A 23,249-nucleotide genomic window follows, 5' to 3' on the forward strand; every position below is an offset into this window, starting at 1 on the left:
AAAAAAAGGGGTTTGGCTGTAGCTTTTATTGAACAAGCCATTACATTAAAAATTTGGACAGATGTTTACTTTATATCTGAGTTCTGCACATTACTTTCTGCAAAGTGCTCATAGATTGATCTGTTCTGGCAGAGACTCCAGCATCCTTCAGAAAAAAGCAGGATGGGGGAGCAGGATGTGTGCAGACCTCGCGGTATTACTTTTTATACCTCAGTAATATGGGACATTTACGACCTGCTGCTTTCTAGGCTTATTGACTAAAAGTTACTTGTCACCAACGTTTGCTTTTCTTTCAGTAGGTCAGCACAGTGCTTCTTGATGAAATGCACCAATTCTTTGCTCCTATTACGACTTTGCTGTTCTGGTCTATGTACTATTAATCTTCATATGTCTTGGTATTATTTAATCTTACTACTTGGCTTCATGGGTTTCAGGTCCTGTTCATATATACTTACACCTTTAGGCTACATAGATAAGATAGGTTGACATTTTGATCGATTGCTATATTTCAATTATTTTTTCCTGTCTTTTATCTTCAGGAATTAGTTGGTTTTGTCTGTAGCAGTGTGAGATTCTGATAATGTGATGGTGTGTGGTGGGCTCACCCTGGCCAGCAGCTGAGCCCCACTCAGCTGCTTGCTCACTCCCCACCCCTAACTGGACAGGGGAGAGAATAGGAAGAGCAAAAGCAAGAAAACTCATGAGCTAAGATAGCAAGTTTAATAAGTGACAGAAAGAGGAAAATGTCAAACAAACAAGCAAACCCCAAGTGATGCAAAAGCAGTCACTCACCACCTCCCAACTAGCAGACCGATGCCCAGTCTGCAAGCAATGGCTACCTCCCACAAAGCCCCTTTCCCTCAGGGTTTATTGCTGAGCACGTTATGTAGCATGGAATATCCCTTTGGCCAGTTTGGGTCAGCTGTCCTGGCTGTGTCCCCTCCCAACTTCTTGCCCACCCCCAGCCTGCTTGCTGCTGGGGCAGAGTGGGAAAAAGAGAAAGTCTTGACGCTGTGCAAGTGCTGCTCAGCAATAGCCAAAACACTGCTGTGTTACCAACACTTTTAATCACAAATCCAAAACACAGCACCATTTGGGCTGCTATGAAGAAAATTAACTCCATCTCAGCCAGACCCAGTACACAGTGTTACTATTATCTGATTATGGTCTGAATTTTTGAAACAAAATAACTGGAACATACATTGTGATGTGTTTAACCCTCCTGTATGACTGCAACAAAAAAGTAGTGCCTTCACCTTTACACCTCCAAATAAAAATTATTTTGTATACAAAACATTGAAATTAACTGATGGTTTATTCTTCTTTCAGCAGCTACACATTAGATGTTAATTTATTATTTTAAAGATGGATGCTGTGAATCAGAATTCTTTAGCTGATCTGAAAATCAAGTCCACATTGAAATTGCCTACTATCCTGCTTGGGATGGACTGAGGAGAAATTTAGATACCTAGATTTGAGATTGGAATCATTATTCAAGTCAGCCTCTGTACAAGCATCTGAAACAGGACAGCCATAAAGTTTAGTGACATATGTGATCTGAATGGCAAATCTCCTAGGCATGCTCAGCAGCTCCCAGAACAGGCAGACCTCTAAAGTCTATTACCATTTAGAGACTGACCCAGGACTTTTAAAACTATCTCAGTCCCCTCAAAGCCCCGTCCAGTGGTGCTGACTGCTTCTTATTGTGCTGCACTTGAGCATAATTTGGCTTCAGAAAAGCCAACTGTACCCTGGGCTGCATCAAAAGAAGCGTGACCAGCAGGTCGAGGGAGGTGATTCTCGCCCTCTACTCCGCTCTCATGAGACCCCACCTGCAGTACTGTGTTCAGCTCTGGGCCCCCAACATAAGAAGGCCATGGACCTGTTGGACCGAGTCCAGAGGAGGGTCACAAAGATGGTCAGAGGGCTGGAACAGCTCTCCTGTGAAGGCAGGCTGAGACAGTTGGGGTTGTTCAGCCTGGAGAAGAGAAGGCTCCGCGGAGACCTTATAGCAGCCTTCCAGTACCTAAAGGGGACCTACAGGAAAGCTGGAGAGGGACTTTTTACAAGGGCATGTAGTGACAGGACAAGGGATAATGGCTTGAAACTGAAAGAGGGTAGATTTAGACTAGATATTAGTAGTAAACTGTTTATTGTGAGGGTGGTGAGGCACTGGAACAGGTTTCCCAGAAAGGCTGTGGATGCCCCCTCCCTGGCAGTGTTCAAGGCCAGGTTGGATGGGGCTTTGAGCAACCTGGTCTAGTGGAAGGTGTCCCTGCCCATGGCAGGGAGGTTGGACTAGATGACCTTTAAAGGTCCCTTCCAACCCAAACCATTCTATGATTCTATGATTTTTGCTAATATATTAGACTCAGATGGGGTGGACAGTTGGTGACAGCAACACTTCAAAATCACAAAGATAATCTGAAAGAGTCTATATGCAACAGCTTTAGATTCTTACAATCTCAGACAGCCCAGCTGGAAAATTTAGCTTTTCTCTAAATCAGATGCCTGGTTTGTGGAAATCACATATACAGCATCAGATAAGCAGTGTTTCTGTTTTTCAAAAGCTCGCTACTGAATACACTGATGCCTATTTGCAAGAAAATTTTGAAAGAGTAATGGTCTAAATCTCATGCTTTTCTGCTATTTATTCCTAGGTGGAAGCCTGAAAGAGAAACAAATGAAACATATAGTTCTGTTTAGATGAATTCCCTAAGGGTTTTCCCTGCACCTCCGGAGTCTGTGATGATGCTGTTGAATCCCACCAGGACGCACATGTACAGGGACCAAACATCTCTTTACTAGCCCCTCATCCAACGTATTGGCAGTTTGAATGCCAGAGTTTTCCTGGAAAACTTTCAGAGGAACCAGAAAAACAGATTCACAAAGAAGTAGCTCAACTCTTCTGGTTTTTTTCTGTGATTCTGGTAGGGAGGGAGGAATGATGCAGGCTCTCTGCGGATTAATGACTTCAAAACACCGAGAGCCCTGGATTTGTGGTGGCTTTAGATGTCTCCAAAGGTCTGTGGAAAGGTCAAAATGAAGCAAAGAGCAAAATATTGGCTTGTTCCCCCTTGTCTTTGCTTTGGACCATATTCACATAGCGGATGCCTGCTGCACACTCATCTGGACATGGAATAAAGCAGAATATGAACCTCAGAATCTGATTCAATGCTTCACTATTTCAGTTGGATTAATTCTGAGGCCTTCACTTCAGTAGGCCAAATATGGCTGTAATATGGTTGGAATCTCATTCCCCAAAGCTAAATTGTGCTGTTCCTCAACACCAAGAAGATGAAGAGATGCTGATAAGTTTATTGGTAATTGAGTTAATTTTGAATGGCTTTGGCCTGATTATTTTGTTTTGTTTTAAGAACAATTTTTTTGTCAGAAAACAGATAGAATTTAATTGCTAACCAGAGTAGGTCTCCTGAATTTAACTGTGATAATTTTAAGCAACTAGTTTTATGCAGATATTGTAAAGCATTGATTGCTTGTCTAAAGAAGGATTTAAATACATGCATATGGACTACACTGCATTGCGCTAGCAAAAGTGCTTGTGTGCAACAGCTTCCTTGGCTCCACAGCCTAAATGGCTGTGAAAGGGCAATTAAATCTTTTTTTTTTTCTTTGTATTTGTTTAATTATTATGATGTTATTAAAATAATATCTTTTTGCTATATAGATGACTACATTTTTTGCAGATTCCTTGACTTTCAGATTTAGGGAAAATAGACTGAAAATTGACTGAAATGTGTTGCTTATTATTTTAAGTAGCATAATTATAAATGTGGTAGCAAGTGCCTGTATCTGCTGTTTGCAAATTTTCTATGGGCATTTATCACTACACTGGTAAAGGAAGCACCTCTCAAATCAGTTTCAACCTTCCACTGTGGAAACTTCAGAGGGAGTAGGGAGGTAGATTCACACAAAAAATAGATCAGAAATAATATAGGCTCTTAGGGAAACTCCAGCTAGCATCAACAAAGACTGAAAAGTGTAAAAGCCATTGATTGTACTGCCAAAGGGTTGCTAAATTGGTGTGAAGCATAAACTAGCTAAAGAAATTAAATCCAGACCTGCATAGAATTTTCTTAGAAAGCTTGTCATTTCCATTAAGGTCACTCAAACTGTTACTCTTGCAGGTTTACAAGCAGTTATCTTGTCAGAGTCCAATTAAAAGTGTATTTTTATTCCATACCTAGTTAGCCTTACTCTCATTTGTCCCCCGCAACTGCGCTTTAGCGATGCAAATGAAGGATGTAAATGACGTTTGCAGCCCCTTTCAAAGAGTTTTGCATTGCTGAAGTGGTGGGGAGGGCTCTTTGTAGGAGAATCAGGCCTGGTCAGGTAATATTTTGTTATGAATTTATCATGAAAGAGATTATCACTGGGAAAAGTTTCAGGAAGCCTAGCAGGAATATGCTTACATACAATTGGGGACTACTGCCTTTGAGAGGCTTTTCAGGCAAAGACCCTTACCTTACAGGAAAGATTTCAATACTGCATGGACAATAGTGGTAAATCATGAAATGGAAGGAACAGGGAAAGAGTATTCATATTAGAAATAGACAAAATGTATTTGGGTGAGTTCCAAAGACAACTAGGAGTCTTGATGCAGACAGTGGTGTTCTTCATTCTGCTCCTCATTTGCTATTGAAATATAGCAAGTCAAAATTCTTCTGTCTTCATTTATCCATAATTCATTCCCGTCTCTCAAAGTTGCTTCAAAGATTCATTAATTAATTGGTGTTCATGTAGTAATTAAAGTCCTTAGCTGAAGTAATTTGTAAGTAAGTGCTGTCATGAAAGAAAAAATACACGTTGGACCCTGTAGAACCTGAGGGGGGAAGTTCAGCGATAGTGCATTTTATCAGGTATCAAAACAAGGAGTGTAGGACTGTGGGCCATTTTATTATTTGGATTGTGTGAGAATGGGACTGTAAAGTACAAAACCACAGACATAAAGTCAAGCAAGTAATTTTATGTGATGAAAGTTAAACATAATAGCACAATAGACTTGAAATTTTTTTATACAAGACATCTCTGAAATGCTAATTCCCCCAAATTAATTTTTTAACACAGATGGTTGAATTATTCAGGTTTAACAATATAAAGCTATGCACAACAAAACTTGTTGTGTGTTACACAGGAGTACTAAATCCTCTGGGACAAGCCCTGAGATCTTTGCTCAGCCTTCACTCAGCCCAAACTCTCACAGGAGACTTTTAGTGGAAACTTTGTTGAGTGAGGGCCAGACTGGAGCACTCTGTGAGGATTTAGCAGTAGCTGAAGAAGGTTTAGATGAAAATCAATATCTTTTGTTTAGGGTTTGATGATTAAGAGAGGAGAAACAAAGTTCTTAAAACTTCTCAGATCCAAGGATTTCACAGGGAAATTAATGTTTGGCCAGGCTGTTCTTCTAATACTTTAATGGTAATTAGGAATTAGGGGTTTAACATGACAGCTTTAATGTGTATGTGTAAGTTGTGATGCAGTGCCATGAAACACTGGAACAGACTCATAAAACATTGAGGAAGGAGTGCATAATAATAATAATAACTGCTTAATACTGTGTTTCAATATCTTCAGAAACAGATTGTATAATGATGATTTACTGCTAATGGATGATTAATCAGGAACTTAGATTGCCTTATTTAAATACCATATATCAAAAACTCACTTATTTAGGACTGTTGAATGGGTTCACTCTCCACTGTATACCAGAAGCGACATCTAATAACCTAGTAAAAACCAGTCAATATGCTTAGGAAATGGTATGGTGCTATGAAATACCACCAACATTTCTAGGCTTTTGTCACCCTCAGAACTGCCAATGGTTTCTGACTAAATGACACAAGGAAATAGCTAGCAGTATTTTAATTTATTAAGAGCTCTTATTCAGATAAACTTTGTTACTTCCTTTCTTTCCTTGAATAAGATGAAAAAAACCAGTTAGTTCTTTTTCAGCATTTGTTTTTTGCATGCCTGAGAGTGTTATCTGTGTCATACAGAAGGAGAATTTAAGGTGTAGAGAAACAAAGCAATTTAACATCACACAGCAGTTAACGGCAGAATTAGGAACAGTTCCCAAGTCAGGTGCCAATAGGTCCCAAGCCACTGTTCAACCCAGTAGATTGTGTTTCCTCTGTTACTGAAGTCCTTTTGTGAAATCCAAATAAACGGCTTGAGAGGGACTGAAGATGAGAACGGGAATCCTTTCCATAACTCTCCTGAATGAAGGCTTTGTAATCCCTCTGTTGCTATGGCAGTAAATGAGGTCCTATGCATCCCATGAAAAAGAAGGATAAATATGGTAGTCAGAGATCCCTTTGTACTGAGGCAATTACAATACTTGCAGCTGAATATTAATGTTGTAGACATGACCTTTTTCTCTTTTGATTCAACCTGTCACTAGCCTTGTCACGACTTGTCATTCCCCAGATGAGTGCATTATTTAGAGTCACAAGGCAGGAAGGTGTTGGTGTTCAGATGAATCATATGAAAACCAACTCTACCATCAAAATAGCTTGGACAGCTGCCATATGCCTGTTCAACTCACCCCTTTGCTTCAGGAAGAACTGCTACAAGAGATCTTCCAGGTGGAAGTTTCAATTCCAAATGTGAAATGTAGAATATTTCACTTCAGGTAAAATTTTCAAAAGCATCTAAGGTGCAGTTTCAGAAGCCAAGCAGCAAGGCAAATGAGCCTATGACTGTACCTTTATTGGTACCTGAACTAATTTAAAGCTAATGCCTGTAGTCCTTTACTATTCTGTCATCAAATAGATGGCTGATCTGTACATGTTCCTTAGGAGATCAGGGTGCCTTCATGCATTGGTCTATGCACAGAAATTGATCCTACCTTCAGTTTGACTTGGGCTCAAAAATATATACATCATTTTTTAAATTGTGTCTTGAATGTCTAAGTCAGTCAGTTCACCACTTCTGAAAATCTCTCCAAGATCTATTTATGAAGGAGGGAGACAAGACGCAAAAGAGAATTCCTGATGTGTCATCCAAATCCCATGAGTACCGTATTGATTTTTCTCACAAGGGGCAATTGTTTCAGCAAAGCAACACATTACGTCTAAAACAGAAATAAGAAATACATGTAAGGAGCAGCAGGAGAAGAGGAAAGGAACTGTGACTATAGTGGCAGTAGGATCAAATTTAAAATACAGAGAAAACAAATCTGGGAAAGGTGACTTCATGAAGCACCTTGCTAAAGTGTACTGCAGCTGAGTTATGGGATTATAGCATCTCAGCTAGGTTTAACCAAGCTAACATAGATCCTGATGACAAGACAAGATCATGAGTTTCATCACAGATAGCATCAAAATACCAAGGGACACCAGCTTACTTTCACAGCCTAGTCCAAAGCCTGCGCTCTTACCTGGGCACTCAGTCCCCTTCATGTTTCCCCCATCAGAGTAGATGGCTGTGAAAATACTTTTGTAGATACGGATGACAAGATGCTCTCATCTTTTGGTTCCCTTTGCTCTCCAGCTTGCAAGCTCCTTGTCTTCTATAACCCAGATGAATATCAATACAAACAGATATTGTCATATATAATATCTGTAATCTGGCTGGGTGACAGAATAATAATAATTTCCTTCATATTGGGAAATGACAAAGAAAAAGATCAACAGGTAAGTAAGTTCTGCTAATAAGCAAGAATGAAATCAGTTGGAACAAACAGAACTGTAGCATTTAACATGCTACACAAGCATCAGTGATGATATATTGTTTAACAAAACCGGTAATTCTTCTCCATCTTTTTCATACAAACTCTACTTCCTATTGCACCCGCTTCTTGGTGTTATAATTTTGGCATCTGGAGTTTAAATAGCTAAATTTGATTCATGTTTTTTTAAATATTTATAGTCCTTTTTGCTGCTATAATGTGGGCATGTTATGATTATGATTCAGCATTATCAAAATCCATTACATCAATTTGTAGAATTTGTATAGCTTGCAAATTCCAGTTTGATTTTATGAGCCAGTGCTCTTATCCTTTTCCATATTAAAGATGGATAGGAAGAAGTTTTCCTGCCTTCTGAGGATTTTCAAGTTTTCCAACATTTTCTTGTTTGCTTCAGGATGAAATTTTTGTAAGATTTCAATGAAAAAAAGTAAATTAAAACAGTTTTACATCTCCTGATTGAAAATTATATTCAAACCCCTTGTTTAGAACAGGGACTTGTGTTTTTTGACATACTTTTTCATATTTTTCTCCTTTTCGCCTCCTTTCATTTTGAACAAATTCTACTTTCCAATAAAAAAAAGGTAATTTAGTTTCAATGGGTAAACCTCTCTGTTTTTCACCAAAAAATTCCCCGCCAGTTGCACAACCAATTTTTAACATTGTCTTTTGCGGTCTTGTCTTTGAAGATAGCAAGGAAATGGTCTGGGGTGTGAGAAGCATGGGTGGAGTTGTGAGAAACCAGTTCGAACCTACTGCAAATTGAACAGTGCTATCCGGAAATACAATATATTTCTAAATGAAGATCAAGAACGTTGACAGGTATTTAAGGAACAAGACCGTGTGCTGAATCACCTAGCGAGGATTTTGATCAACTGATGAGCCTGATCACTTAAAATCTGTGAAAAAATCTCAGCTGGCTTTTTGTGGTATGAAATACTTTTTGCAAGACAGTACTGGTTGCTGGTTGCAAGACAAGTGAGACAGCAAACACTCAGACTACATACATTTGGAGAAAAAAACCCCAAGTATAGGGAAGAGGTCTGGACATCCAACCAGATGCCAAAGAATGATATAAATTGTTTAAATGGTTTTCACCAGGTCTTATGGTATTCAAAAGAATCACTAGCTGTGTTAGAAGTCTCTGATGTGGAAAGATTTAGCTAGTACCTCTCCCTAGGGATACCTTTAAGCTACTACAAAGCCATCAGGTACTGTCTTTGCCACTGGAGCCCAGAGCAGATGGGCTGTGAGCCGGGACTCCGGACACAGAAATGTCCCAGAAACACAAAGAAGGCATGTCAGCTTGAAATGCAAGTTTAGCACTTATTGTGAGTGTCCAGGCAAAAGGTCGGGACTAAAGCTGTCGCACCTGTCCTATTAGGGTTTTTCAGGTAACTGTTACAAGACAGCAAGCAAGCAAAAGTGTGTTCACAAGGCAATCATAACTATAGGAACGTATCCCATAGTTGTAACAGCTCTGTTCATTCCTTGGCTTGGGAGGAATTGCCTCAGATCCGCTTTCTGCTTATGGCTTCTATGGGCCGTATCCATTTTCTAGAAGAGGTGAATTTTGCTCTCAGTTACTCAAGAGAAGACAAGGCACCAGGGGAGGCTGTGCAGCCTTGCAGCTGTGGCATGAGAGCATTGGTGACACCAGCCAGTGTTAAATACAGAGGCTGCTGCCCCCTCAGTTCCCCTAGAAATTAGTTCTGGACTACATTATTACAGTTCTGTTTTAATCAGGATGGAAGTCAAAAGCGTAGGAAAAAATATTTACTAGTATTGCTAAGAGCAGAATTTGGAACATATGAATTGTGGACTACCCAGTCGTCAGAGACATAAGGCATCCCAAACACAATATTACATTGTATATTGTTCTTATATATCCCATTTGCATCCTATGCAATGTAGCAATATCTCTGTGTTTGGAAATTTATACTTTCCTCTGTCCTTGAGCAGCCACTACCTTTTCTCAGCAGGATGGCATTGTATGTTGCTTAACGTACAATTTTAAACATAACTGTATAATGGTATTTACTACTGATAAACTGCATAGATTTTCTCAAGCTGTTATGACTGATTGTCAAAGATCAAGTTTAAGACTTCTCAGTTCCACAACTGGAGATGCATCCCTTCTGATTTAAATCCCAAAACCTGTCAAAAGAGCATCTCAGCTCTTCTCAGTTGCAAGATATGCTTTGAAGAAGTATTCTCACTTTGAACACAGCACTTCATAACTGAGTGGAATTTAGTGCTAATTTTAACCTATGTGAAAAAAAGAGCTTCTTCTGGAGTACTGTTGAAAGGGATAGAAAGGCCCTTTCTTTGCTGCATTAATGGGTAAGAATGGAGGACACATGCATAGGGAACTTCCCAGAACTGTTGTCTCCAAAATAGAGGTCTACTGCTTTTATTTTCCTTCTAACTGGAACCAATTCCTTCTCTGCTTTAGGTCAGCATTAATTCTAACATGAAACCCCCCAATTTATTTTTAACATTAATCCCAAGAGGAATATGAAGTGCATTCTTATTTTCAAGTCTGTCCTTGCAACCCAGAGGAGTAGAAGCTTTTTTCAGTGACAACCCTCATGCAAGTAACATGATCCCAAGAGATGGTAAGTGAAGAAGACGAGCAGATTCTTTAAGACTCAAGTTTCTAAATAGCAATTTTCAAGATGCAACTCTTAACTCAGAGACAAATAACAGCAGTCTTGTGGTTCAAAAAGGAGTTCCATGGGAGTTTTATCCCAGAATTTATTAAATAAATCACTTAAGCCACAACAATTTATTGTTTCCAGTGAAAACAAACTTCTGAAGCAAGCAAACTGCTGCCTGAAAAATCCTCTCTAGAATGCTATTGTGGTCTCGGCAACCTTAGCACTCCTTAGAAAACTCAGTGTTTCAGAAAAAAATGGAAGGGGACAGAACCCGAGGATTCATTTTTGCAGAGATTTCCGATTTCCAGCCTTATAGCTCGTATGTTCCTTTCCAATGGAACAACACAGACTCTCAGAAAAGTATCATAGCCGAAATGACTTCTAAACATTTATCCATTGTATGTACCTTAGCACAGAAAATGGATACAATCCATTAATAAATATGGGATTTGGAGAGCAATTCCAAAGACCTGCAGTCCTGCAAAGATCATGTATTTATCTCTAAGCATGTGCATAGTGCCATCACAGTGAACAAGGTTGCCTACACAGACCTAAAAAACCCTGCAGGATTTCAGGTATTACTAGGTGTAAAAGGTCATGATATAGCAACCCATTAAGTCCTCTGGAATTTGTTGGCTGGATTTATGACTGATGATTCTAAAAGCATCCATCCAACATTCATGATATTACAGAATATAATATTGCAAGCACAAATAAATTCATACAGTGACAATTTTCAAAGTAATTTTCAACAATTCCCAGTAAGCAAGGCCAAAACAATAAAATGGAATTCCACTGGGCTGGCTCATAGTTGTGGGAGGGTTTTTTATATTATTATGAACTATTAATAACACAAAGATACTGTTCTAGCTCACGCAGACAGCTGAGATTTGCTTAAAGCTTTTGTTCCAATCCTGCTAATACTAGAGATAAACTCTTGGTTCTGTTGTAGTCTGTTGATGGCATGATTACCATGGATTCCAGCAAGATCAGAATTTCATATCGATAGTTAGTTTTCTGGTAGACTGTCTACAGAGTGTGACACCATTAATTTGTTTCTTTATCAGTAATTCAAATAGTTCAAACTAACTGTCACTATCTGAAAAGATAAAAACTTTCTAGTGCTTAATTGATGGGGAAAAAAATCAAGTTTATTTGGCCTCTTGAAGTATTTCACTTGGAGAGCATTTAAAGTACTTCATTTTGATTTCAAATTTTCAAATGTAATTACTAAAAATGAAATAAAAAACACACAAAAAAAATCAAGGGGATACATTTTGAAGTGATCAAGATGGCTGTTTTTCAGTTGGGGATTTAATTGCTTTCCAAGACAAAGAAAACCTGTGAAGCAATGACTGAACATTTTGGAGACACTGGATCTGCTGAACACTGACAGAGAAGAGTTTTGTGTGAAAAGTTTCATCAGCTTTAGTCAGGATATAATTAACATGCAGGTTAGCTTGTGTATCTTGGATAAGATTCAGTATTTATGTATTTTTTAATTCTTCAATATCCTTTCTTTCTAACTTTTCTTAGAATTGTTTGCTAGGGACACAAACTGCTTTGACAGAATAAATGTATCCCTTTTTGTATGAGTTTATTGTTGTTATTAATTGATATTATGAAGTAAAACTAAGAGTGTTGCCTACTTGACACAAAATAGATAGTTTCGTGGGTGTTATTTTTTTCAGTTAAGTGTTTGGTTTGTCCTTGTTATACATTTTTTTGTCAGCTAAGAGACGTACCAAAATGATCCTGTGGAGAACAGCAGAATATTCTGTTAGTCATATTTTCAAAGACACCATATAGAGTTAAAAATACAGTGTTCATCTGTTTATATCAATGAGCAGAATTTTTCTAATCCAAAAGAGGAGATTAATCCATGGTGTAGTTTGGAGGACCCAGAGAGGGTAAAAAATGTATCGTAAGACTGTGGCTTCATATAGATGGCATGGAACTTAACAGTCTGTGCAGGACAATTACAGAGTTTTTATTGCAAATGTACTCCCGTTGGATCTCAGTAAAATCTGATTCAGTAAAAAACCATCTCAGAATCATGATGAACTGTGCAGAACAAACTGTTCCACATAACTGATATGTGTATAGCTGTGTGCAGTGGATCACTGCTGTAGTTTGCATACATTTAATGTATTTTTTTCAGTCTGTTTTCTTAAGCATTGAGGAACCAGCAGACTGGTGAGAAGCTGAGAACTGTGAAGGCTGGGACAAGATGTTTTGCAACTACAACTTGTCTTGCAACTTCAGCTTGGTGAAGAAAACACAGAGACCTGCTGACTAAACAATCAAAAATCTCTTAAACTTCACCTGGAAATACTGAGTGAATAACTTCAGCTTGTCTCTCAGTAGGCCTGGTTTATTCAAAATTATTTTTTTAACCTTTTTTTTTTCCCCCGAGAAATTTTCTCTGGGAGAATTTCTTCAATGTATTGAACATCAGTACCCTTTTAAACATTGATCATGTCCATAAGACTTAACTTTCAATCCAGTCTTGCTTTTTACATACATATTTATCCATTCCTCATTAACCCTACTTGTCAGGAATGAACTGAATACCCCAGATACCTTTTGTGGTGTTTGTGCATATTGATACTTTGCAGAATTTCATTACATGTGGTACATCTGGTCTCAGGGGATAAACGAAGATCCCCGCATATTTATTGAAAAGGAAATGAGCATAACAATTCAGTGCATTCATTTTCACATTTTATTTTTTTGCTAGCATTATTTACAAATACACCAACCATACGGACATTTTGCAAAGCCTGGGCAAAAAGTATCCAACCAGATTTTAATATTGCCTTTTTACTAATTATTGCTACCAAATGTAAGAGATTAGTATTTTGGAAAGATTTCTTACTGCATATCAGTTGTCATAAGAAAATGGTAAAAAAACCCCTCTAAAGATGTAGGTTTTCTTCAATTCTTAATGAATATTTTTAATCGGAAAGGGAAAATAGTATTCCTTAGAGCTGCTGTGTCTGTCCTTCTGCCCTAACCTTACCCCACTCCTTTAGTGGCCTAATTTTACATTAAAAAGAGTCTCTACTAAATCCTAGAATTGTTTGGTTTTGTTTTTTTTTTCTTTTGAGGGTTAAGGACCATGGCATGAAATGCAGATAATACCTCATCATTGCCATTTGCAAAAGGGGAGTCTGGAAGCAAATGTTCCTGTTTAACACATTTCCCAGTTTTGTATATCATTATTTCATGAGACGTGCATGCATCTATTACTACAATATGGTCTAAGTTTTGTGTGATGATTATTGTGTGGGGGCCTAAAATGTAATAGGTGAATGCTGAACTGTGGAGCAGAATTTGTTTTGCTTAATTTTTACACATTTGCAGTATAAAACATCTACTTCTGGGGTAATTATCTAGGCTTCCCTAGAGATCAAGGGGGGAAAATTTCTGCCTGCAGCGTGCAATTAGTCTTAACATAAACAGATAAACAATTACCTATACAGGAAGACTAAATAGCTATATGCCTATTTTGTAAACATCTAAAGGTAAGTGAAAATTACTTCACAACCATGTGCTATTCTTAAAAGCCCAAGAATGATGTATCTCTGCCTCGAAACATACCTTCCCTCTTCTACACCCAGCCAGTATTACTGCACTGATACTGCAGATAGTTTGGTAAAGGATTAGGCAGATGAACACTGCGATGCATTTTGTACAGTCCATCAGAAGGAAAATTTTCTTTAGAGAAACTGCAGATGTGCCATGACCTGTTTCATATTTTAAGTTTTCTAGATTGAAATTGATTTTATTTACATGACGCTGTGTTTAATGAATATATTTCTTGTAGCTTTCCATGGACTGCAATAATTTTGTACATGCTTTAAATTTCTCAGTTCTATGTTATGGTGTTATCTAAATCATTCCATACTATCAGAATTTTCCCAGAACAAATAATAGCAAATTTCTTGCAGCAAACGTCCTCTCTACAAAAGCGTAGTGATCCAGTTGAAAAGACGTGTCTTGTCTCCTGAAGTGGAAATTAAAAGTCTATGTTAAAGCACAGTGTGTTTTATGGGCTCTGCCCTTCTTGGAAATATCATGGAAGAAAATCCTCAAACCATTAGACTTTACCATTGCTTATAACATCATAGATATATCAAAACTAGAAGTAGCAAGCTTAAATCTATCCATCAGTTAAGCTAATAATATCAGTGTAGAATATATAACACGCTTCAGCAGTGGAAGTAGCTTCATTGTATCTAACAAAGGATTATGAGTCATTGTAATTTTTTTTAAGTGGTTTGGCCTGGATCAAAGAAATTTCACCAGCTGTATAAGTAGTGACCATCATTCTTGAAGTGCCATGTCTTAAAAATAGTAGCCAGATGTTATGTATCATGGTGTAGTCAAACCAGAGGCCTGTGACACCTGTGAATTACTAAAATAGTGTAACCAGCTACAGTATATTTTGTGACACTGTAGTGGCATAGCCAGACACAACGAATAAGCATCTTGTGTATGTCAGTGATATAACCTCTGAAGGGGGTAATAATTTAGCATTTCAAGAATAATCATGTTTGACAAGACCAAGTAATCTGCCAAACCTAGTGTTCTGCATCTGACAGTAATAGATGCCTAAAGACAGTGCAAACATAAAACAAACATAAGGCAAACATAAAATTATATCTCTCCCCCCTTTTTTTTTCTCCCCTAAAGGTCCAGTGAGTTGTGTCTCAGAAGCATTTCTGGAGTCAGACATAATATCCTTTTGCTTAGTGAAAATTGGTATTAATGCATTTAACTAAAACCTCATCTGTCAGGATAGCAATGTTCTCTGATTATAAAGACTGAGCTTTCACCACCTGGCAGCCCTGCAGTGCCCATTCACTAGCACTTACGCTGTCTCAGGAATGCCCAAAACAGTGAGGCTGGCACTCATGGAATAAGGCATATGAGTTTCCCTCCCAGAGGTGCACTGATTGCTAGATTTGTCATCCCAGGAACAGGGAAATATTGCAAACAGCCGTGATGACTCCAAGCAAACAAAATCTACAGAAATGCTGCAGGTTTTCTATCCTGGAGTCATGCCACTTTTCCCCAAACCAATATTGTAACAGTCCAACACTTGTGTAGAGACCAGTAGCATCTAATATGTTTTAACATCTCATATTCCAGAGTTTGTATTTATCTGGGTTTTAGAAAGCAAGCCTAGCACTTTAAGAATAAATGAGGTGAACGAGACCCTTCTTTCTTTGGCTAATTACTACAGCAACCAACCAATTTCCCAAAAGAGATCATGAACAGAAATGTTATGACATAAAACTGAAGGGAAGGAATGAAATGAAAATCTCCTGTGCTCCATATCACAGTTGCTAGTTCACACGCTGATGCCACATGCAATTTAAGTTTCATAAACTACAGGTAAAATGTAATTAAACACCTGACTGTCCTGTCTGGTGGCAGGACACAGAGTGACAGCTCACTGAGGTCCGAAATTACAATGGGTAGAACTGATTGTCAAAGCATGTCCTGGCAGATGCCACCACAACTCAAACTGTCAGATGGAGGATGTACATAAAGAGAATATATTTATACAAGACTTGATCTTATCCAGAATGTTGGGTAGAACTTGTCAAACTGTTTGTGACAAACCCACGATGTAGCAGACAGTCTTACATTTTCTGTATCATATCTATATCATATCTATGTTTTCTTCCTCAAGATATATATATGGCTATATTATATATAATCTATGTTATATTTTATAATTTATTTAATAGAATTCAACAATTAATGTATGTAAACAAACTTCATCCCAGAAGTCTGGTTTTGTGGTTTTTTCTAAAGTTACATTAAGCAAATAATTATCCAAGTTTTATGATATTATTTCTTCTTTATGAATGCATGGTGGAACTTCAAAAAAAAAAAAAAAGGAAAATAATAACAGCAAGTAAAGTAACTGTCTTTTCTTGAACAATCTCGACCACATGTAATTGCTGATGTGTGATTACAGACATGAATTTTTTCTCAAATCAGTTATTCAAACTTACTAATCTAGAAATATGTGAATGCCAAATAATGGAAGCCATGAATGTAGAGGAACCAGAAAGTCCCTCAGATGGGAAGGCTGGTGGTGCACCACATAACGGGGCAAAGCTCATGGTCCTCAGGTGGAGCTGTTTTAGGTGGCACATCCCTTCATGCAACACAACATTCTTTCCCTAACTCCCTTTTCCCTAATTTCCAGACAAAACAGATCAGGCCAATCATCCGTAGGAAGAACACATAGAAGATAGGGTGACAGAACTACACTGCAAATATACAAAATAGAGGCCTGCCTGCAGGAACCAGCAGGGAAAGTCCCTCTGATAGTTGGCAGATGTATAGCATCAACAAACAAATAAAAGGACATGTCTGAGTTCAAAGAAATTCTCAGCTTGATGGCAGTTGATACTGCATCATGTTTTCTCAGTAACACTGATGCTTTCTAGACCTTAGAATTACAAGAAAAAACCCCCAGCATCTTATGTTTTAGAAGGTGGAATCCCCTCAAAAAATTAATGCCAAGAAGCATTAAAGCCCTCTACTCTACTACTGAAGTCACTGAATAAGATGGTGCAGCATCTACTTGTAGCAAAAGAAACAGAAATGCAAGATGGAATATAATTCCACACTAGATGATTTTATTTCTTAGAGCATTGCTAACAAGAAACTTAGGGTAGAAACTGATTTTCTATAAAGGAACATGATGCACATATGTAATTCAGAGAAAACATAAATAAGAGATCATTTGTGGATAACTTAGAAAAGATATCTTTGACAGATAAAGTGTTCTGAGTCAGGATTTTTAATACAGCAGGGTGAAATCAGTGAGATATCAATGATTATAAATTTCATCCTGAAGGCAGCATTGCAACACTAATATCCATCATGTCAGAATTCCTAAATGATGAAGTTGACATAGCAGTGAGACATGTTCAGGAGGTACTCACTACAGTTAGTCTGCTTTTAAATATAACAGATCTCTTCTGTTGGTCTCCTGTCAACACATTTTTCACAATTTGTGGTTTTGTTTCTCAAAGGAGGCAGAAAATTGCTAGTGTTACGCTGTGCAGATAACTGATAACTGTTATACAAGTATCATCAATAAGCATGGGGACCCCCTTCCCAAAATCATAAAATAATATCCCTATGCATGGTATTTGGTTTGAGAGCTAGAGTAACTACTGGTGTCATCTCTTAATATGGCGTAGAGACAAACCTGAATGTTAAAATGACAGGGCTAACCCAAGATTGCTAGTACTCCCCAGAAAAAGATGACCATACTTTTCTCATTATTAGAAGCTTCACACCTTCAGCTTATAAAGATCACTTAGTTTAAAATGAAAAGGAAACAGAAAATGTTTCAACTGTTATGAACCACATCACTTTAACGGCAGTATGTGATCATGCCGAGCTAAACAATTCATTTGTGCAAACACACTTCTTTGCCAGTAAAGCTTAAATGTCAGCAATAGTTATTTGAATTTTTAAAGAACCACCTTTTGCTAAAGCTCCAATTTATTTGTCACTATTTATGATACTTGTTTACCCTTTTTACATTGGTAGGTCTAAATATCAGATCTCCAAGATGAGTACCACATATTGATTCTGTTAAGTATTTACGTGAAAGGCTTCAATGTATCACTTCCTTTCCTTCTTTGATAAAATTAGGCAGCAAGAGGAGATGCTTTGAACCACTTGGGCAAGACACAGAAGTTAATACATTATCTTGAGTGAACATGGAACCCACACAGAAAAGCTCTTATGTTAGTCATTAAAAGGACATATGGTTATTGAAAATATTTTATTTCTTTATGTAATGACAGAAGGTAGACAAAGGAAAAAAATCTAATTTTGATCTCACTTATACTGATTTAGTAATGCTGTAATTCTATTGATTTCTGTCAGATTACTCTTGCTTTTCACAAAGTACATGACCTCTGGTCCAACATCCCTTTACATATACACTCTTTTTGGAAAGTTAATACTTTTCCACTTCCTTGGAAACAAGCGAGATATTTTCCACTTAATTCTATCTAGTTTTGATTTCAAATATCCTCCTACTCACTTTTAATAGAGAAGGAGTATCTTATTATCTGTAATGGGAATAGGGGCTTGATGACTAGTAGTGTTCTTTATCTTTGAGCAGCATGCCTCACACTACTGGGTTGGAACCACAGTATTTATCCAAAACCCACAAAATTATGTGTAATGAAACTGCAATGGATTTAATGACAATATTTCAGTTGCACTGACTTTTACAGTGTAGATACAGTACAGGTGGGTGTTAGTGCATTTCAGATTTTTAAAACTAATTGACAATAATTAATTATACCATGTAAACCAGGGCAAATGTAGCATGACAGACCTTGTGTGAAAGTGTGTAGAGAAGAATTTTATGTTTCTGACAGCAAAAAATAGGATAATGGCTGAGTGGGATCCTGCAAGTCACGTGTGTGTGCACGTGTGTAAGTGATGGTGGTAGGAGCATCCCTGGCAGTCCAGCAATAATGATGCTCCTAGAAATCTCTGTCTCCCCCCAAACTAGAGTCCTGAGTATAAATGTCCAGGTAGGAACACATCCTTAAATTCATTCCTTCTCACTGCAGACCCTACTTCTCTCCCCTCTCTCTTACAGTGCAAAAGTCCTTCAGTATTTCCTTCCCCTGAACACCCCAGAGCCTTCTTAGCCAGGACATTTTGGACAGCTTTTGAAAACATTTCTACTGTTTCTGTGATCCAGTCCTAGTGCTCTCCTCTGGGTGCCAATATCCACTAGCCATCTGAGCCCACCTCCTCATCGAGCTCTCCTTTGCAGAAAAAAGGCCCAGCTGTAATTTCTGACAGTGATTAAAATTCACACTTGCAGCATTCTGTGGGAAGAAAAGGAGTACAGGTATGAGCGCCAAATGTGAAGCGTGGCCAGAAGGCACTATACTAGGGAAGACTTTTAGACACAGAGAAGATTTCCTGGTGGCACAACGTGATTCTGTCCTCATTCAGATTTAGGCAAAGGCAGAGACTAGTTGTGATTAGAAATAGTAGTTGACAATGCTTATTTCATTTTTTTTATGGAGAGAACTAGCAAAACTACCAAGTAGCAATAGTTCACTTTGCTGGCTTTATAAAAAGCAAGTCTTGAGTCCTGTACTATGCAGCAGGAAGGAATTCCAGCAGGCAGGTTACATATCTTTCACACCTCCAAGAAACCAGCATTCCTTCGGTGTACAGCACACTTTACTTTCCAAGTGATGCTCACACCCACAGCAGTGACAGTGCTCAGCCATGGCTCAGTTACAGTGATTTGCCCCTTTCCTGGTTTCTACAAGTGTATCTTTGACAGTATTCCCAGTGCAGAACAGAGCACCAGGAAACCATGACTGTGGCGTGTGCTGGAGTACCTTTGTCAGTGCAATCTAACCAGCTCACGCAATAAGACTTTGGTTAAACATGAACAACTAAATATCATTCTATGAATCCTTGAAAGTTTCCAGACTACAAGTACAGGTTGATGTTGCCACTTCCTTTTGTTCCTAAACAGGTTTAGGTTAGTCTGCAAGTAAGCAATACAATTGCACCTATATTTTGCTGTATAGAGATAACCTTTACCTAAGTTATTCAGTGAGGCTGAATCATGGTGCTGTGCTATTCTGCATGGCTTCTTTTGCAGCTTTCATTGCCATGGTACCCAAGTGACTTCTAGTAGTGCATTAAGCAATGTGCCTGTCACTCGTCAGGCGAGTTCGCACCATCTCTCATCCTTTCCCCTGTATAGGGAATAGGAGCTTTCAGTTCTGTTTTTCGTCTTTCTGAGTGAAATACCTCAGTCAAGTGTAGTGACTGAGTGAATGACGATGGAATAGTTTGTAACTTGCTGTCTGTAATAAAACCAATTAAGCCAGCTCTAAACTAACACTTCCATTTTACACTAAATTATCAGTTCTTTTTATCTGAGAAGACAGATGTATTTTCAGATTATGTAATAAAAAAGGTGCACATAAGGGAAATATTAAGCGGGGAAATATTGCAATTTTTGTATCATCAGTCAGGGTTATAGATTTTTTATTTCAAAGAATGAAAGGTTAATATGTGTACAAGTCAGATAGAGACTCAGAAAAACTAGCTCTTTTTTCTAGTCCTGTATTCACTCTGATTTAAAATGCATATCTGGATGGGAAAGACTGCAGTGAAGATCTGATAACTTTTTCTAGAACATGTACAGCAATTTCATTGTAATTCGATTTGCAATTTAAATGTCTAACAAAACACTGCATAAATACCAATAATGGGTAATTCATTAAAAAATAGCATATGTTGTTTATCTTTGCAACAGAAACACCAAGTCATTTGCAAAGCCAGAATAATATATAAATTTCATTTTGATGTTGGAAAGACATGAAAGAAACACAATGAATAGTTAAAGTCATACTCTCTGATAGGAATTTCTTTTCTTGCCACTCACAGAAGGAAAGGACCACTCCCTGCTTCTTCATCCCAGCATTTTGCCATCCAGAGTAATTCTGTGTAACCTCACTAGCTTTCAGATACTTACAAATGGATCATCATCCCATGACTATTACTCAAAGAAGGAAATAGATGCAAGTTCACTCCTATATCCTGAACCGTTCAGACACAAATACATCCAAAGGACCGTAAGTGCAACAGGGACACACCACCTTTAGCCACTGTTTCCATCATCTTGTGACTCTTGGAACATCCACTGACTTCAGAAGATGTGTGCTTACCTAACAGCTAGTAGAAGTATGGTCCACTCCTGTATTGCTGCATGTTTTCACTCTGTAACCAGTCAATGGAGACCAGTCAGTTGCTGTAGTACATTGAAAGAGATTCTTTTTTTTTTTTTTTTTTTTTATAAATCAGGCTGTAAAGATTCAGAATTTCAGCTCAGCATCTTTTTCTCTTTCAAAGGTGATGAACATTTTTTGTTCCTATGACTTGATCTGCCCAATGTTTCTGAAAATTGCACAGCTGTTTAACTCATCAAGTCCTACCAGTCCTTGGTGAAGTGAAACAAAACTGCACCATACTGAGGTGGTTTCCTAGAGGTAATTCATACTTGACAAGCATGCAGGGATGGAAAAGCATAGATATTTTATTTATCACTGGACTGAATACAAAAAGACAATATAAGTACAGGGTTTTTTTTCACTGTTCCCAAGATAATAGGTACTTTCTCTGTTATGGAGAAAATGTATTGCCCAGAGTTGTGTCTCTGTAAAGATTCCTTTTTATAGTTCATTTTGATAGCACTGCTATGAAACACGAAGGACCAAAACAACCAACCTGTATCACAGAAGTAATGACCATGACCATCACATGCTGTTAATCTAAAATAATAAAAACAGCTTGTAGTGAGACGACCAAGAACTGGAAGAGTTCACAACGCTACCATGTTTCTCAGCTATCAAATACTCAGAAGCAGCTGTTTGTGGTTAACTTTCAGTAAGCAGTGACTAAAAATACTGATGTAGGCTTCCCTGTCAAAGTTGGTTGATAGTCTCATGGTATATCAGTTCTACAGCATGCAGAAATAAGAACATCATATTGTTTTCTTTCACTTTTCACTAGTGCCACTGTTGCAATATGATCTGAAACAAACTATGAGAGTCATCACTGCTACTTATGAGTGTGGCTTCAGAATTTATGGAAGATTTGGGATAGGTGAGAAAGTAAGAGTGCCTGGGGTGATACCAGAGCTTATGAGGCTGAAATAAGAATGAGGACCGAGGAAGGCTTGGGATCTAGGAAGGGAAGCAGCTGAGAAAATGAAAAATGTCACCTGGAAGCTGAGAGAGATGCACAAGTTTCATGGGCAAGATGGGAAATAATCCTGGGGGCATTCAAACAGTAAGTAGAGGATTGAAGAAAGCAGCAGAAGAAAACAAAGTGGCTGAGCAGGCTCTGAAATCAAAGGATCTGATAGCCCATCAGCAAAGTAGGATGGTATTAGTTTTAAAAAAGAAGTAAATACACCAGAGGGTGAGCGAGGAAGAACAGAGAGGAAAAAAAAAGGGACCTAGAAGAGAGGGTTTGAGACACCAGTCTAGTTATCAAATAGAGCAGTTGAAATAAAATGGAGAAATAAAAAAATAGCTGCAAATATTTTGGGAATATACAAAAAAGACTAAGTGAAGAAGCACTATATCTTCATAACCTACCCATAAAAGAGTAGGACAAGTTAAATGAAATGACTATGCACAAGAGCAGTGGAACACATTAAAATCCTTCCCATCACAAAGTACTCTGTTACTGGCAAACAATTTTCTTACAATAAAAATATGAGGTATTATCAACAACATATTTCTCACATGCAAAGCCTGCACACAGCTTTATAATTTCTGTTTTTATAGTAATATGAAATAAGAATTAGCATGAGAACTATGAAATACACATGGTAACGTTGCTACTAAACCTCCTATTTAAAATAAAATATTCTTTAACAGGAAAAAAATGTTTTGCAAAGAAAGGAAGATTTCTAAAACCCATTGGAGTCTAATTTTAAAAGCCGTAACTGTGAGGACAAAAGAAATTTCAGCAACTTTGAGCTCCTGTGGAATTACCTTTGACTGTAGGTATTTCTGAACCTCACATAAATACTGTTATAACTTCAGAGAGCTGTTAATCTCTTTATATACCTCCTCCTCTTGCAGTTCAGCAGCTGAAACAAGTCTCAGCGGCTCAGTCAGTCATTAAAACCGTGGTCTGGCAAAGGCTGGTGGAGAGCACGAGCAATGTCAGCCTGCCTGCATGCTTTGCAAATGATCGTGGTGGGGTTTGCCCAGTTAGTTTCTCAGCATGTCACCAGATAGGGGAAGGTGTGCATGCCTGAAGAGCAG

This window comes from Haliaeetus albicilla, chromosome 20 (genome assembly GCF_947461875.1).
Source record: "Haliaeetus albicilla chromosome 20, bHalAlb1.1, whole genome shotgun sequence".
NCBI lineage: Eukaryota > Metazoa > Chordata > Aves > Accipitriformes > Accipitridae > Haliaeetus > Haliaeetus albicilla.